General features: G+C 42.6%; 1 pseudogene; it reads left to right on the top strand.

Annotated features, from left to right (window-relative positions):
• The first annotated feature begins 12,527 nt into the window (after window positions 1-12,527).
• On the top strand, window positions 12,528-13,261 carry LOC118596492 (annotated as a pseudogene).
• Window positions 13,262-15,013: the final 1,752 nt, after the last annotated feature.

Genomic DNA, 15,013 nt, shown 5'->3' on the forward strand with positions numbered 1-15,013 from the left:
AGGGATTTATTTCGTAAAACAAGAATTATCACATCTTAAAAAAATAATTCCTTTATGTCTAGTCAATTTACTCAAATATTTTTTCATAATATATGAAATATTATCCTTCAGTTTCTCTATTGGAACCAGGATTCTAGTGAAAATCTAGACTACATTATATTTGCATATTGTCTCTCAACTCTTAATCCAGGGGGTCCCTGACTATCTTGCTCCCCCTCCTTACAGTTCATCTAATAAATCAAATCATTTCTCTTGTAGGTTTTGTGCAGCTTCCTGCCTCCCTACAATGTCTCGAACAATTCGTTTGTCCCTTGGGTTTTCTGAGAGTTGTTGGTTGGATCTACACTGAATCATATTGGGTCGGATTTCCTCAACACGCATATTGGTATGTATTTCCACTAGAAAGTATGTGATCGGCTCTCTTTCATTATTATTTCAATATTCCCTGTATTATTGTTATTTGGATTCATTAATTCATTACAGGATATCAAATGGTGACGTCCTATCATATATTAGCAGAAATGCATCTCTAATGGAGAATTTCTTCTCATCTACTTCATGGCTTCTTGGTGTTATCATTTACATAGGAAAGACTGGATGAATGCTTGACTCATTTTCATATATATTATCAAAATATTCTCATCCTCTTAAATTATTTAATTCGATTTTTTATTTGGTTTTATGACCTCAGAAATGTTATTTGAATTGCTCATTGCTGATTCTCAGATTGCCCTGCTCTGAGCTAGTGACCATGTCTTCCTAATGGTACTTGAGTTTTTCTGATTGAACATTCCTCTGTTGATTTCCTAGGGGCACTATAGTAGATTAACCCAAATTCAAATTGAGGGGCTCAAAGCAGCAGCAATGGGTTGTCTTCAATTCTGGCAAGATGTCTGGAGTCAGGATGCTGGTAAGTATTCTCAGAGTGAGGATTGTAAGATTCCTGGTAGAGAGGGAACCTTCTCTATGACATCCCCCCCCCACTCTAGCAACCCCCAATTTCTTCAGATAGTTTATCTGTCACTCCAGACTTTATCTTCATTATCATGTGATGATCGCTCTCTCTGAGTCTAGGTCAGAGGTTCTTTCTCTCTTCCTTCAAGAATCTGGTCATCGGATTAGGGCTCACCAAATATACTATTATCTCCTTGCAAAAAAGGTCACATTCATAGGCACCAGGGCTTAGATCTTGAACACATTTGAAGAGAACAAAATTCAACCCTTAATAGCCCCCTGCACTGTGATAATTTTGTTGCTTTTGGTAAGACGAAGTAATGTGCTCACTTTTTACATTTCCTGATAAGACCCAGAATCGACCTTTTAAAGATGCAAGTGATATTTAGGGACCTCACTCTGAGAACTAAGAGTGTTCGATACCTGACTAATTATTACTTCTAGGCCTTTCCAAAGGACAGAAGGCAGAAACAAGCTTATTTCTCACAGGTAAAAATGCATTGTAAATTCATAACTCACTTCAAATTCAAATTCAAGATTCCAGAACAAAATCCCACGAAGCTATCACAATTGCTCCAGCTGAATAAAGTCCTGCTTCTCGATGGCACAATACCATTATTTTCATTTTATTCCAATGCAAAGGCACAGACAGAATAACAAAAGAGAGTATCACTGATATAATTACTGAAAAGTATTTTTGCAATTCTTTTCCCTCTCTAGCCACATTTTTCTCAGAATGTACACAGAAAGAAATGTGTCTGATAACATTCAGCTTTTCTGCATGTAGTTAGGGCACCACATTTGCTACATAATCAGGTCCATTGATTTTCACTGATTTTTAATTTATTTTAAGTATATGCTTTATTTGTTTGGGTGTTTTGCCTGCATGTATGTCTGTTTACCATGTGCATGGTTGGTGACTGAAAAGGTATGAAAAGGGTTCCAGATCCCCTAGAACTGGAAAGACAGCCAATTGTGAGCTGCCAGGAGGATGCTATGAATCAAATCTGAGTCCTCTACAAGAGCCGCCAGTGTTCATAACCACTGAGCCATCTTTCCAGCCCTTATTTTTAATTTTTCAGTATTTTTAAGAGACACTATTTTTAAGAGCAGTTTTAAGATTACAGAAAAACTGATGAAAATATACAGGAGTTATGAATGCATCCTCCGTCCCTACATATGCCTAGTGTCTCTCATTATCGGTATCCCTGTGGAGTGGTAGGTACACTGGTGATTCCATAGTGATATCACCCACCACAGTTCACCTTAGTGCTGATCCTTGTATTGTACATTTCACAAATGTGAACATATAAAGACATGTATCCAGGCAACTGATAGTTTTAGAGGGTTTTGAGGGGCTGGGGGTTGCGATGGGGTCTCATCATGTAACTGGCTAGCCTGGAACTCACTCTGTAGACCAGGCTAGCCTTGAACTCACAGAGATCCACCTGCCTCTGCCTCCCGAGTGCTGGGATTAAAGGCGTTAGTCACCAAGCCCAGCTGCTGAGTCTTTCATCCCAAAAGCCTGTTGGATTTTATCAAATACTTTTCTGTGTCTATTGAGATAACCATATAGTTTCTTTTCTTGTTTTGTTTGTTTGTTTATTTGTTTTGTTCCATTAATGTGGCACATTACAGTAACTCATTTTCAGCTGTTAATCCAATCTTGCACTATTATGGTAAATTCCACTTTGTTATGTTGTACACTTTATATATATATATATATATATATATATATATATATATATATATATATATATATATATGTCAGGCTTTGTTTTGAGTAGTTGCTGAGAAGTTGGTGTGTTTATTATAGTCACAGGATATACTGGTTGAGATTATAGTTTCTGATGAGGTCTTCCTTTGGCTTTTGAATTAAGGCAATAGTAGTGTCACAGAACAAACTGAATTGTGCCCTCATCTTCTCTTATTTAAAAGTAAATTTCCACTGCACACTATACAGTGATGTAGGCATAATTTGGGTATTTTCACTTTTTTAAAAAACGTCTTTATTGTATGCATACAGTGTGTGTGTGTGTGTGTGTGTGTGTGTGTGTGTGTGAAGAGAGAAAGAGAGAGAAAGATAGACGGAGAGAGAGAGAGCGAGAGAGCAAATGTGTCTGTCTGTCTGTCTCATGGTGCATGTGAGGTCAGAGGACAACTGTGGAAGTCAGTTCTCACCTTCCACCATGTGGTTCCCAAGGTCTGAACTCAGGTCAGCAGGCTTGGTAGCAAGCTCCTTCACCCGCTGAGCCATCCCATCTGCCCATAGTCTCACTTCCTACAGTTTTATAGTACTTCATTAAGTAGATGTGCCTATGTTTGTTCAGCCAGACTCCTATTTGAATTGTTTCCAGTCTTTGGCTATTAAAACTTATACTGCACCAAATTATCCTAATAATGAGCTTTCGTATTTTTCTCTGTATTTCTGTAATATAGATTCCCAATAGTAAGATTAATGAGTCAGAGAGTAAACACATGTGGAACACATTTGAAATTGTCCAATTCTGCTCTGTTACTGCTAAACCATTTTGCATTTTTAAAAAGTCATTACTTATACAAAGTTTTTACCAACAAACTATTCTGCACAATTTTTTGTCACTGTGATAGCCACGTTTACTGAAAAATGGTACACTGACAGTTTCACCTTACAACAATCCATTACAAATGAGTTTTAACATGTTTTTATAGTGCTTGCTGGACTGTCCACATCTTTAGTTTAGTCATTTATAAAGTAACTGAACTTTGTCTTGTTTCTTGAACATGTGCTATTTAAGGGTTATTGAAAAGCCTCACAGTTTACAGTGAAAGCATATTTTCCCCAGCTGAACATTTGGCTTTGTACCATGCTTGTGATTTTTTTTTTCTTTCTCTGCAAATATTTTGATTTTTAATTCTTGTAATCTATCCTCTTGACTTCATTTCTGAGTAGAGGGCGAGCAGGGGAATTATTTAGGAAGAAAGAATTTTGATTCTGATTTGGAAGAGACCCAGTTCAAGAACAGCAGCAGTTGATGACCCAAAGGCCTCAAACACTTCCCTCAAAGCCATTGATACTCACCTTTTATCTCCGTTACCGTTATCAGCACCAATATTATCAGATAAATAAATCACAGCTTTCTAAGTAACTTCCCCTAACTTAGAAACTGTTTTCCTGTCTGGCTTTGTTGACGGAGGTGCATGAAATGATGAAGTAAGAATACGGGCAGGGAGAAGAATCCTTCCGGGGAAAAACAAAACAAAGCAAAACTGAGATGAAACCAAGTTGCCCAGCCTTACAAAATATGACTGACATAGAGATTTGCTTCTAAAATCCATGCTGTAAACAGAGAGCTTTTTATTTATTTATTTATTTTTTATTTAAGCATCAACTGTTATGTTAAGCCTTCTCTCTGACATTCAGGTTTCTGAGGACCACTGAAGATGCCACAGCATCATTTATATTCGTTCTCTCTAATCCTGGCTCATCTGCAAACCGTCCACTAGGTCTTCATAGCCCTTTATTTTGGTTTTTTGAGACAGGATTTCTCTGTGTAGCTTTGGAGCCTGTCCTAGAACTCACTTGGTAGACCAGGCTGGCCTTGAACTCACAGAGATTGGCCTGGTTCTGCCTCCCGAATGATGGCATTAAAGGCATGCACCACCAATGCCCGGCTTCATATCCTTTTCTTAGGGACACCTCATGGCATTCATCAAGACTTTTGCAGAAGTCTCTTGACAACTTTAAAGGACATGCAAGGGGATTTCTGTGCCATGGATGATGCTGTGTTTGTTTTGTGTTCAACCTTAGAGGCAGTAGACACCCTACCTGCTCACTAGATAAAGGTCACAGTAGTCTGTAGTTCCCAGGCTTCATGCTTTCCAGTTCCTTGGCAAGGTGACTCAACCACATGAATTCAATTTCTTTCACACTTTTCAACTGAAATTTTTTTTTTTTGGGGGGGGAATACAGGGTCTCACTATATAGCTGTAGCCCAGGCTGTCCTGGAACTTGTTATTAACCCAGGCTGTCCTCAAAGTCACAGAGATCCTCCTTCCTCTGTCTCCCAAGTGCTGGGATTAAAGACACGCACCACCACACCCAGAAAATTTTAAATTATTATTTTTTTAAATTAAGTACTCGAAACACAGTTTCAAACTCTCAGTAATATAAGAGTGACCTCTTCCTACCACCTGGTCTTTATCTTAAATGTTTATATCATTTTAAATTAAGCACATAGATTGAGAACAACTTTTTGCAAGGCAGAGAGCTGTATAGGATTATATAAAAGGCCAGTGCATAACTAAATATAACTCTACAATGTTTTCCATGTAGGTTTTAATGGAGACGAGATCGCGTGCCTTTTTGTGACCATTTTACTTAAGCATACTATTTGGTGGCTGTCCTATGCCTCTGCAGGGTTTGTCTTTTCCCTTCATTTTATGGCTTACAATAGAGAATACATGGGACATAATTTCTATGCTTAATTGGCCCCAAACATGCAATTTGTTTAGGAACAATGTTGTCAGTACTCAACACAGAACCCAGAGAAAGGGTCTTGTATCTGGTTATAATTTAGAAGGGGTCCCAGTAACTTTAACATAGCCTTCGCTACTGGATTGTGCTGAACTTCCAGGAATTTGAATTTTATCTCTATGTAGAAGTTGAAAGAGATAGAGTGTAAAAGTTGCAAGCAGGTTACAATTCTGACAAATTAGTTCCTAATTATTTTGCTCCAGGCTCTGCCCATATTGCACGCAGAGAAGTTTTTACCAGGACACTTGGAGAGTTCTGTTGCCTAAACCCATTTAATTTAAAACAAATGGGTCCATGTGATTATCTCAACCACAAATACGTAACACAATGTGTAATATATTTAAAAGGCAAGAGGAAATTTGGTAATGGAATTTTAAAACTGTTTGAAAGAAAGAAACTTTGGGGAGAAAGAAAGGAAGAGGAGATTGGTGACGCCAGTTTGATTATTTTCAAACCCCACCACAGCTGGACTTGGATTTGGACAATAAGAGAGCGTGGAACTATAAAGGATGCCAGCAGGAATCTAAGTGCCAGGATGCCACATGGAAAAATAAAGGACAAGGCTTCAAATGCCCAGAAAACTGCAAAATTCCCCCACTCTCAATATGCTTCATTTTCTGTGGGGTAAATGCTGCAGTGGACACATTCTGTCCAGAAACTGTCCAGGTAGGAACACAGGCTTGGTGGTGAGCGCTTGTGTTCTTTGCTTACTCATGACTTCTGTACTCTGTTGCTTCCTAACAAGTCTCTGTGCCATAGCTATCAAATCTAAGACAACGACCCTCACCAAACTTTTCGTATATCCTGAACATGATTCTAAGCACCACGAGTCATCTCATCTCATCTACAGGAATACCGTGACACCAGCACTACTATAATCCTGCTCTTGCAGAAAGGAATAGAGAAGTATACTCCCTGAGGTCAGGGCATATGAAATCTCATTCTTAACCATTACACGGTCTGTCCTTCTGAGCATGCTAGCTGTCTTATGAATGCTTTAGGTAGTGAACAGACTTTCAAAGGCCAACCAATTCTGAATGAATCTGCAGGATTTAGTGTTTCAGAACTACGTAAAAAATGGGGTCCTTACAAAGTATGACAGCTGGAATTTAAATAATTCCTTCATACCTGTGAAGTTGGGCCTACAGCCATACCTCAGTTGGTGCTTAGCTGGTATAGCCGACGCCTGAGGCTTGATTCCCAGTACTGTATAAACTGGATGTTATGGCGCAGAATCCCAATATTTTGGAGGTGGAGGCAGAAGGATCAGAAGTTCAAGGTCACTATGTAAGACCTATTTTAAAACTATGTAAGACGCTATTTTAAAAGCGTGTGTGCCGCATACTCGATCTGTTTGAAAAGCAGTCACGTTTCTAAACTCTCACCAGCACCGAAATGGATTTATTAAGCAAAATACATGAAACTGCCTATCTTTTGATGTATCAAAATTCACACTTTGTGTGGTTATATCTAAAACTTTCACCACTGTTTTAAAAAATGAGATTTCTTAGGAATCTAGCCATTCGGCAATATTCATTAAGGGTTAACCGAACTAAAACCTACGTCAGTCCTGAGGACACAAGCCACACACACACACACATGAGTCTTGCCCTCAAGAAATTCTGTCTTCCACAGGAGACAGACAAGCATAAAAACAATTGCAATTAGAATCAGATTAACGCAGTCCTGGAGTGCTGAATAAAATATCTGGGGACACTGACAGAAGGACGTGAACAGGAGCCTAGAGAAGGCAGGGTGGTCCGAGGAGGCGGAGCTGAGGGAGGCTGGCCCCTATGACTGGAAACAATATGAGATGCATCCACAGGACAGAGCTTTGGAGGATGGAGAAGGGCACATGCGTGTTGTTGGGGCAATCATGCAGATGAGGCAGAACTGCAGACGTGTTACTTAATGCCAGGGGTATGCTGAGAAATGCGTCACTGGACAATTTCCTCATCTCAGGACTATCGCAAAGCTATCATAAACACAGTATCCATGGGGCTGCTGCCGGCTGGCTGGCCTTCTGCATGCCAGGGACACCATTCTTCATTAAGCCGAAGAGGAAGGCTCTAAAGTAACAGAAAATCATCTGGTGCAGGAAATACGTAAGCCAGGAACATAATCATTTGCTCTCAAGTACTGAGCACAGCATGCAATTCTGCTGCTGTTTTTTTTTTTTTAAATGGCAAGCACCACACTAGATTGTTGACAATAGTGTTGCCGATGCGTGGATGAGCCGTTGCATTGTCCCGTCACAACGGCTTCCGTGTTGTTGGGTAATTGGAAATTTTAAGCTTGATTTTGATCTTCAGGTGCCCCCATCACATACAGTATTCATTCTGAACCAAACTGCCCTTATGCACCATCTAACTACACGTAGCTTTGCATCCAGGCATGCCGCTTAAAAGCTTTATGTATGAAGACAAGTTACTTCTCTCAACACCATTGTTCTGGTCTGTAAAGTGGAGAAAACAATAACGACCTCATAAAGCGATCTCGGGAGAGCAGTCACATCGCATATGTTAAAAGCTCAACAAAATGGTGTGTGTAAGTACTTAACAGATGGTGGCTACTTTTAGACTTGTTTTTGATTTCCCTTCCTTGTTAGCCAGCACATCCCTGGGCCATTGTCAGGGAGGTTGCAGGTAGTTTTCCTGAAAGCGGTGGATTGTGTGGTTGTGGGGACTGGTATTCTTGCCTTGGTAAGAGATATATGACCTTCAAGAGCCTGTGGCTTTTTGTCAGGCCATAGCATGGAACTGAATTTTCCCAGAAGTCTGTGATATCTGCTTGTCATCTTGCAAGTGTGTTTGTGAGTTTTGAGAACAAACTTGTCAGCACACAAAAGTTCCCAGATGGCTTTCTCAAGGACTTTTGAACTCTGCAGTCTTTGATTTGAAAGTTCCCAAGAGATCTGAGAACAGATTTCGTGTTGCATCTATAAACGTGGCCATGCAAAATTGAGCAAATCATTGGCTCAGTTCAGCCCATGTCTTAACTACAGATCTAAGCACCACAGCTGATGCCATTGACTGAGCCCTGATCCTGGCCTTGGGAGCTCTGCAAACTTCTCAGCAGAGTCTTGCAAAAGGGTAGCCGGATACTGAGTGGTGGTCACCTCAAATACATGTTCTTATTGTAGTCATGTCTGTGAAGTGGGTACCATGCTGGTCCTGCTCCACTCAACTGCCTCGATCTTTGACTGGTTTTATTAGCTTCACCCACAGTTGTAAGGGATTTGAGATGGCATTTAAGAGCTGCAAATACTGAGGTCCTGGGCCACAAGCACCCAGTAAACTCAGCCGTATTAAATAAGGCTTTTATGCAACATGCCTCCCTGGCTGGCTTTCTCCAGAGAACAGAAGCTTTAATGGAAGGGCACCCACATTTCTGCATATGGACCAGTAACCATGGTAGGGGAGGAAAATTCTGAATCTCTACATCTGGGGTACAACCGAAGTAGGGCTTGGTTATCAGAGGCCTTGTTGTAAAAATAGCACGCATTACAAAACCTGGGTGGGGCTTCCACTTGGGGTATAAAGCTGCTTGTATTTGTTACTCTTTTTTTTTTTTTTTTAAAGATTTATTTATTTATTATGTATACAGGAGAGGGCACCAGATCTCATTACAGATGGTAGTGAGCCACCATGTGGGTGCTGGGAATTGAACTCGGGACCTCTGGAAGAGTAGTCGGTGCTCTTAACCTCTGAGCCATCTCTCCAGAACTGTATTTGTTACTCTTATTTCAGTCTTAAAAAAAATAAAAATTAAAAAACAAACAAACAAACAAACAAACAAAAAACACCAAAAACCCCTAGGCAAGAGTCACATCACTCTATTGCCCAGGGAGTTAACTGCAGATTCATTTGGGGATGAAATGTATTCGGTTGTTCAAACCTCTCCTCTTAGGGCTGTGTTCTGGTGTAGCCTTGATGCCATCCAAGGCGATAGAAAGCAAAGCAAGTGCAGTGAATCCACTTGTTTTTTTTTCTCCTACAGTATCTTTGTATGTAAGTATGTCAGATTTAAAAAAAAAAAAAAACAAAAAAAAAAAAAACGAGGCTCCATAAACCACATCATCACAGAGTCCTGTTGTCCTCCTGTGGTAGTGGTGGGGGGGTGTTGTAGTTCCGAACGCTTGCCTTTTTGGATCTTGCCTTGATGTGGCCCTGGGGGCTGCTCAGAGTGACTAAAAACAGTTTTAGCGCCAGATCACCTTGTGGCTGAGGTGAACTGGGGATCTTGTTTTGAAGCGATTGGGGCCACTCACCTTAGGTGCTTAAGGAGAGAATGATCTTTGACCTTCCCAACCTTTAGACTTTGGAAGCTCCTGGACAGTCAGACACATTCACAACCATGTTAGCAGCCTGAAGCCCCTCCCCCATATCCGTGGAAATTCCTAGAAGTGGAAAGGCAAACTCAGCCCCAGGATGTTGGCAGGATCCAGTGTGTTACTAAAAATGGGGCTTCGTGGATGGAGGAGAGAGAGAGAGAGAGAGAGAGAGAGAGAGAGAGAGAGAGAGAGAGAGAGAGAGACTTTATACAATTATCAGTGACTCTTCAGTGGTGCTGAGATGGTTCATTATCGAAGACTGAAGTAGGATCACAGGAACACTACTTCCCAGCCAGGGAGAAGCCGATCTCTCTGAAGCCTCCTCCCATCTCAGCCAAGAGTGTCTCCTGAGGCTAGTTAGCAAACTGATGGAGGGGTTTGGAGTTACAAACTTCAGAACTGTCTCTTTATGCCACAGCCCACCTTTGCAGAAATCCCAAGCTCCCTGTCTCCTAGCTAATTGGGTCCTTTCACAAACATCGAATAATGGGACGAGGAGAGAATGCAAAGGCAATCCAAAATGCAAAGGCAGAAGGGTGTGACAGTGTCCCTGGCCTGGTTTGTCTCCAGCCCCCTGGCTGATACCTACTGTGGGGCCTTGTGCAAAGGCTAAGGCTGGATTGAACCTGAGCAAGGCAGCAGTTGTCTGTGACAGCTTCCCTTCTTCACAGCCACATTTCTCTGGGCCAAAACTGTATTTCCCGGTACCTCTCTCTCTCGGGGTTCCAAAGAGGAGCAGAGCAGTTGGCTCATTTGATTAGCTCTTTCCTAGAACAGGGAGCCTCCCAGCTCTGTTTACTTCCCAGGGAGTGCAGGACAAGGCCCAGGAATGGGGCGCCTTATGGGGCTGCTCTTGAAGGAGAAACAGCCCTGATGTAGGCCTGGATTTGCTTAAATGTGCCGGCTTTCCCACATCAGGTAGAGACCTGCCGATCTTTTCTCTTCACTGCAAATCCTCCCCAGGAACACTACTTCCGGGTGGTCTTTTTGCACCTCTTGGGTGCAGAAAGTTCTCCGGAGGAGGGAACTTGGATCACCTGCTTGAGTTTTTCTTTTTAATTGTGGTTTTCAAGTACATCACGTCAAAGTGACCATCGTGGGGACTTTGAAGCTACAGGCCAATAGTACCAGCTGTTTCCACATTGTTGCACAATGATTTCTAGAATTTTTTTTTTTTTAATCTTGCAGAACTACAGTTCTATACACATAGGGCTTCTACACATACAACAAAAACTGCCCATGACGGCTCCACCCTGAGCCCTGGCCACTATTATTCACCTTTCTATGGTTTTGACTAGTTCACATAATTCATACAGGGCTGGACTGTGTGGCCTGGTGATAGATCTCTTGCCTACCATGTGTGAGGCCCTGGGTTGGATCCCAAACCCTGGGGAGAGGGAGAGTTTAGATACTTCACACAGCGTTTTTCTTCCTGTAATGGTTTATTTCACTTAGTACAACATTCCTGAAGTTCATCAGTGTTTCAACAAGAGACACAATGCCTTTTTAGAGCCGGATAATATTCCGTTTTGTGTGTATACATTTTTTTGTGTGTGTTTTGTTCATTCATCTTCATGTGAGTCATTTTCATCTCCTGATTGTTGTTAATAATGCCACCATGACACAGATGTGCAAACTGGTCTGTGACCTTGTTTTTAATATGGGGGGTTATATACCTAGAATGGAATTGCTGGACCACATAGTAATTCTATTTTTTGATTTGTGCAAATTTCTGTAGTAACTGCACCCTTTCATATAGACTGCAGACCTTTGTCATCATTTTGATATCCCTATGCCTGTTCTACACAAGCTGTCTATAGCCATACAGTGTCGAATATAATCTTTCTCCAAGATCAGTCTCACCAAGCAAATAAAAGGTCCTTTGCAGGTCCAAGGGAAAGTAAAATGCATGGGCACCTCGGTCGTTGCACCAGTGAGCAACACAAGCACTCCACTAAGTTGATTCCATCACTGCAGGCCTTTATGATGCCTCTAGCCCTTCCCAACCTGTGGGAGAAGGCTTCACCACACTGGTCCATGTTATTCTCCTGGGCCTGCCCATGGGTTCATCTTTGAGCCTATGGTAAAGGTGGGTAGATATCTCTTGGTCTGTCTTCTGGGATCAGTGGTTCATTAAGTGCAGCTTGGTTACTCCTGCTAGATAGCCACAGTGGAAGAAGAACAGTTGTGTGTTGGCTACCCTGCCAGGCTGGGGATCTCAGATCTCAGTAAGGTTGGTAGCTTTGCCCTGCCTGGCTCAGGGCAACATGGCTTTCTAGTTTAAGAACTTATACATTAGAAGAAGTGTGTGTGTCTTCTACTTTTCCGACTCTAACATCTCTTTAGCTATCACACACACACACACACACACACACACACACACACACACACACACAGGCAAATGTTGAGGCCTGGAGAGCCCTTACTGACTTTACTGACTTCAGTCTTTGACCTATGGCTCACTTCCCAGTTTTCCTCGTTCTGTTTCTAGCTTCTGACTAGGAATTCGGACCTAAGAACAATAAAGCAAAGGGAAAATCCCTTAAGATTGTGTAAAAGGGAGCGGGTCTCCTCCGAGGCTGGTGGAGGAGGTACATCCTTGCTGGAGTGCGTTGGCTGTGACATCTATCTGCCTGATCACATCAGCTCCAAAACTTGGAAATACTGGACATCTAATTGGCTCCAGATTGTAAGCCACAGGATGAGTATTCAGTGGGCATGAGAGATTGAGAACATCCCACCTCCCCATAAACCTTGGTGTATATCACTTCCTTTTCTGTGGATTGAAGCCGGTGAGCACAATGAGCACAAGAAACCTTCAAAGAAAGCAGCGTGGTGGAACAGTAGGTTCTAGACAAACCTAGAAGCGAACTTGGTAAACAACTTCAACCCCTGAAATTTCCTTGGAAGCAGAACCCATAGAACTTGTGGAAACTGCTGGAGATGAAATCGTGGACCTCACCTGTGAATCTTTGGAGCCTGTAGTTGTGGACCTGACTCACAATGATTCTGTCGTGATTGTTGAAGAAAGGAGAAGACCAAGAAGCAATGGGAGGAGGTTGCACCAAGACCATGCTTGCTGATAGCTGTGTGGTGAGCAGTGATGATGAGGAACTGTCTAGGGACAAAGATGTGTATGTGACTACCCATACTCCTCAAAGCGCCAAGGGTGAAGGAGCTACAGGACTCTCAGGCCCTCAGGAACTGTCAGTTGTCCGATCTGCATGGATGGATACTCTGAGATTGTGCAGAATGGGCTCCTGATTGTTTCTACAGAATGTGGCCATGTCGTCTGTAGCCAGTGACTCCGTGATTCCCTTAAGAATGCTAACACTTGCCCAACTTGTAGGAAAAAGATCAACCATAAACGGTACCACCCCATTTATATATGAATGTTCAGAACTGCTCAGGATAGACCAATGGACAGCCAGCCAGGCTGGCCTTTCTGCATGGTATCTGCCTCCAGTTTCCTGAGCTCAAAAAAACTTTAAAAATCAATGTCTGATGTAAACTGCTCTTTTGTTTTCCAACCCCTTAGATCCTTTTGTTTTCTCCAGTTTGATACCATGGAGCAGGATCCAGGAATCCTCCCAGGTCAGCTCAGCATCTCTGCTCCTCTGGGTTTTCTGAGCCAAAAGTAGGAGAAAAGGAGTCAGGCATATTGGAGTTTGAGTATCATGGCTCCAACCTCTTTATGGAGCTTACATGTTGGCCAAGAAGCTTCCCTGTTGGGAAAGTGTGCCCCAACTCTTCTGGGTGCAGCACCTTCCCAAGGCATCTGCCAGTTAGCTATTCTGCCTGCCACACAGTGCCCTGGCCAGACACAGTCCATCCAGCCCAAGGATCCCAGTACAGAAGCTGTCCCTGAAAAGTCCAGCTGGTGGACTTTTATTTTTCTTTTAGAGCAGAGGTGACCTGCGATTCTGCCTTATCATTGATGTGCAGTGTTTTCTGCAAATCAGGAGACCCTCTGCAGGGCAACCATGTTTCCTAAGAATGAGAAAGTGCAATAAAGCCTGTCCTTCACCTGCTCTTCAGCAACCGGGAAGATGTGGCACTGCTAGTGTCCTCAGCCCAGTGTTGCCTATAGGAGCAGTGCCCATCCCACCCCATCTCTGTTCATCAACTGTTCTCAGGAACCCTACACATGCTCCAGAGTTCTTTGCCTGGCACAGAACATTCAAGGCCAATAGGACAAGTATTTAGTATCCTCTCTTTTCTGCTAAGGTATGTCCTGTGTGCTCCAACAGCACTCTCCATCCATCAGTTTTTCAGTTCCCATTGCCCAATGTCTGCCGGAGCATAGACAGCAGGAGGTGGTAGCAGTAACAGCGGCCTTATCAGCTCTTCACTTCCATGCTTTGGCCCAAGTCACTGTCGCCCGTGTTTCTGAGGTGTTGCCCTACTCAACCTGCCACTACCCTGGTTTTCCCATGCCCCTTGAGTAGACAGATATTTCCAAAGCTGCTCTTCTGGCCAGTTGGGCTATGATCCTCTAGATTTTTGACTACTCTGGAGGTTTTGGTCAGCAAAGCATGGTATCTCTTCCTCCCCATGGGACCGCATAGTAATCTCTGCTCCACTCCATGTGTATGGGAGCCTCTGGTGCTCTCGGAGGCAGTGAGGTGGTAAATGGCCCCTGGGGACACCAGGCACAGGGTGGCTTGTAGAGGATAGGTCTTCAGGGCCAGCCTGCCTCTATCTCCACACTACTTCCTCAGAGGACTTCTAGCCAAACCAATAGCCTTTTTGTGTGAAACATCTTTGAGGTGGGAAAGGGACCACTGGAGCTTTGCTAGCAATAGCTGACTTTCAGTTTACTATTCTGAAGGAGCAGGGACTCAGCACAGAATTCACTTTAAATGGAGCTGAAGGAGTATCCCTCCTCTATGTGAAAAGAAAAGAGTTTTAGTCTTCATTCTGACTTTTTAAACTGTTTGACCTCCAGTTAGTTTGAATGAGAGTAATAATTTTTTACGTGGATTCAGAGGGTAGGTGCATTAGCTCTCATCATTGTGATGTGTGGTGTGTGCCCTCCCCTTGGACGTCACAGCCATCAAGTTCCCTGTGGGCCTCATGAACTTGCTCTTGTTAGTTCTTATGATAGCCAGACTTCAAAGACCCAAGGTGACTATGCAGCCAGTTCACTGGTAAATATGGTGACACCCACTTCAAATTCATTTTCTCCTTAAAGACAGTTTATGAAGTTG

The sequence above is a fragment of the Onychomys torridus genome, chromosome 15, assembly GCF_903995425.1.
Source record: "Onychomys torridus chromosome 15, mOncTor1.1, whole genome shotgun sequence".
In the NCBI taxonomy this organism is placed as follows: domain Eukaryota; kingdom Metazoa; phylum Chordata; class Mammalia; order Rodentia; family Cricetidae; genus Onychomys; species Onychomys torridus.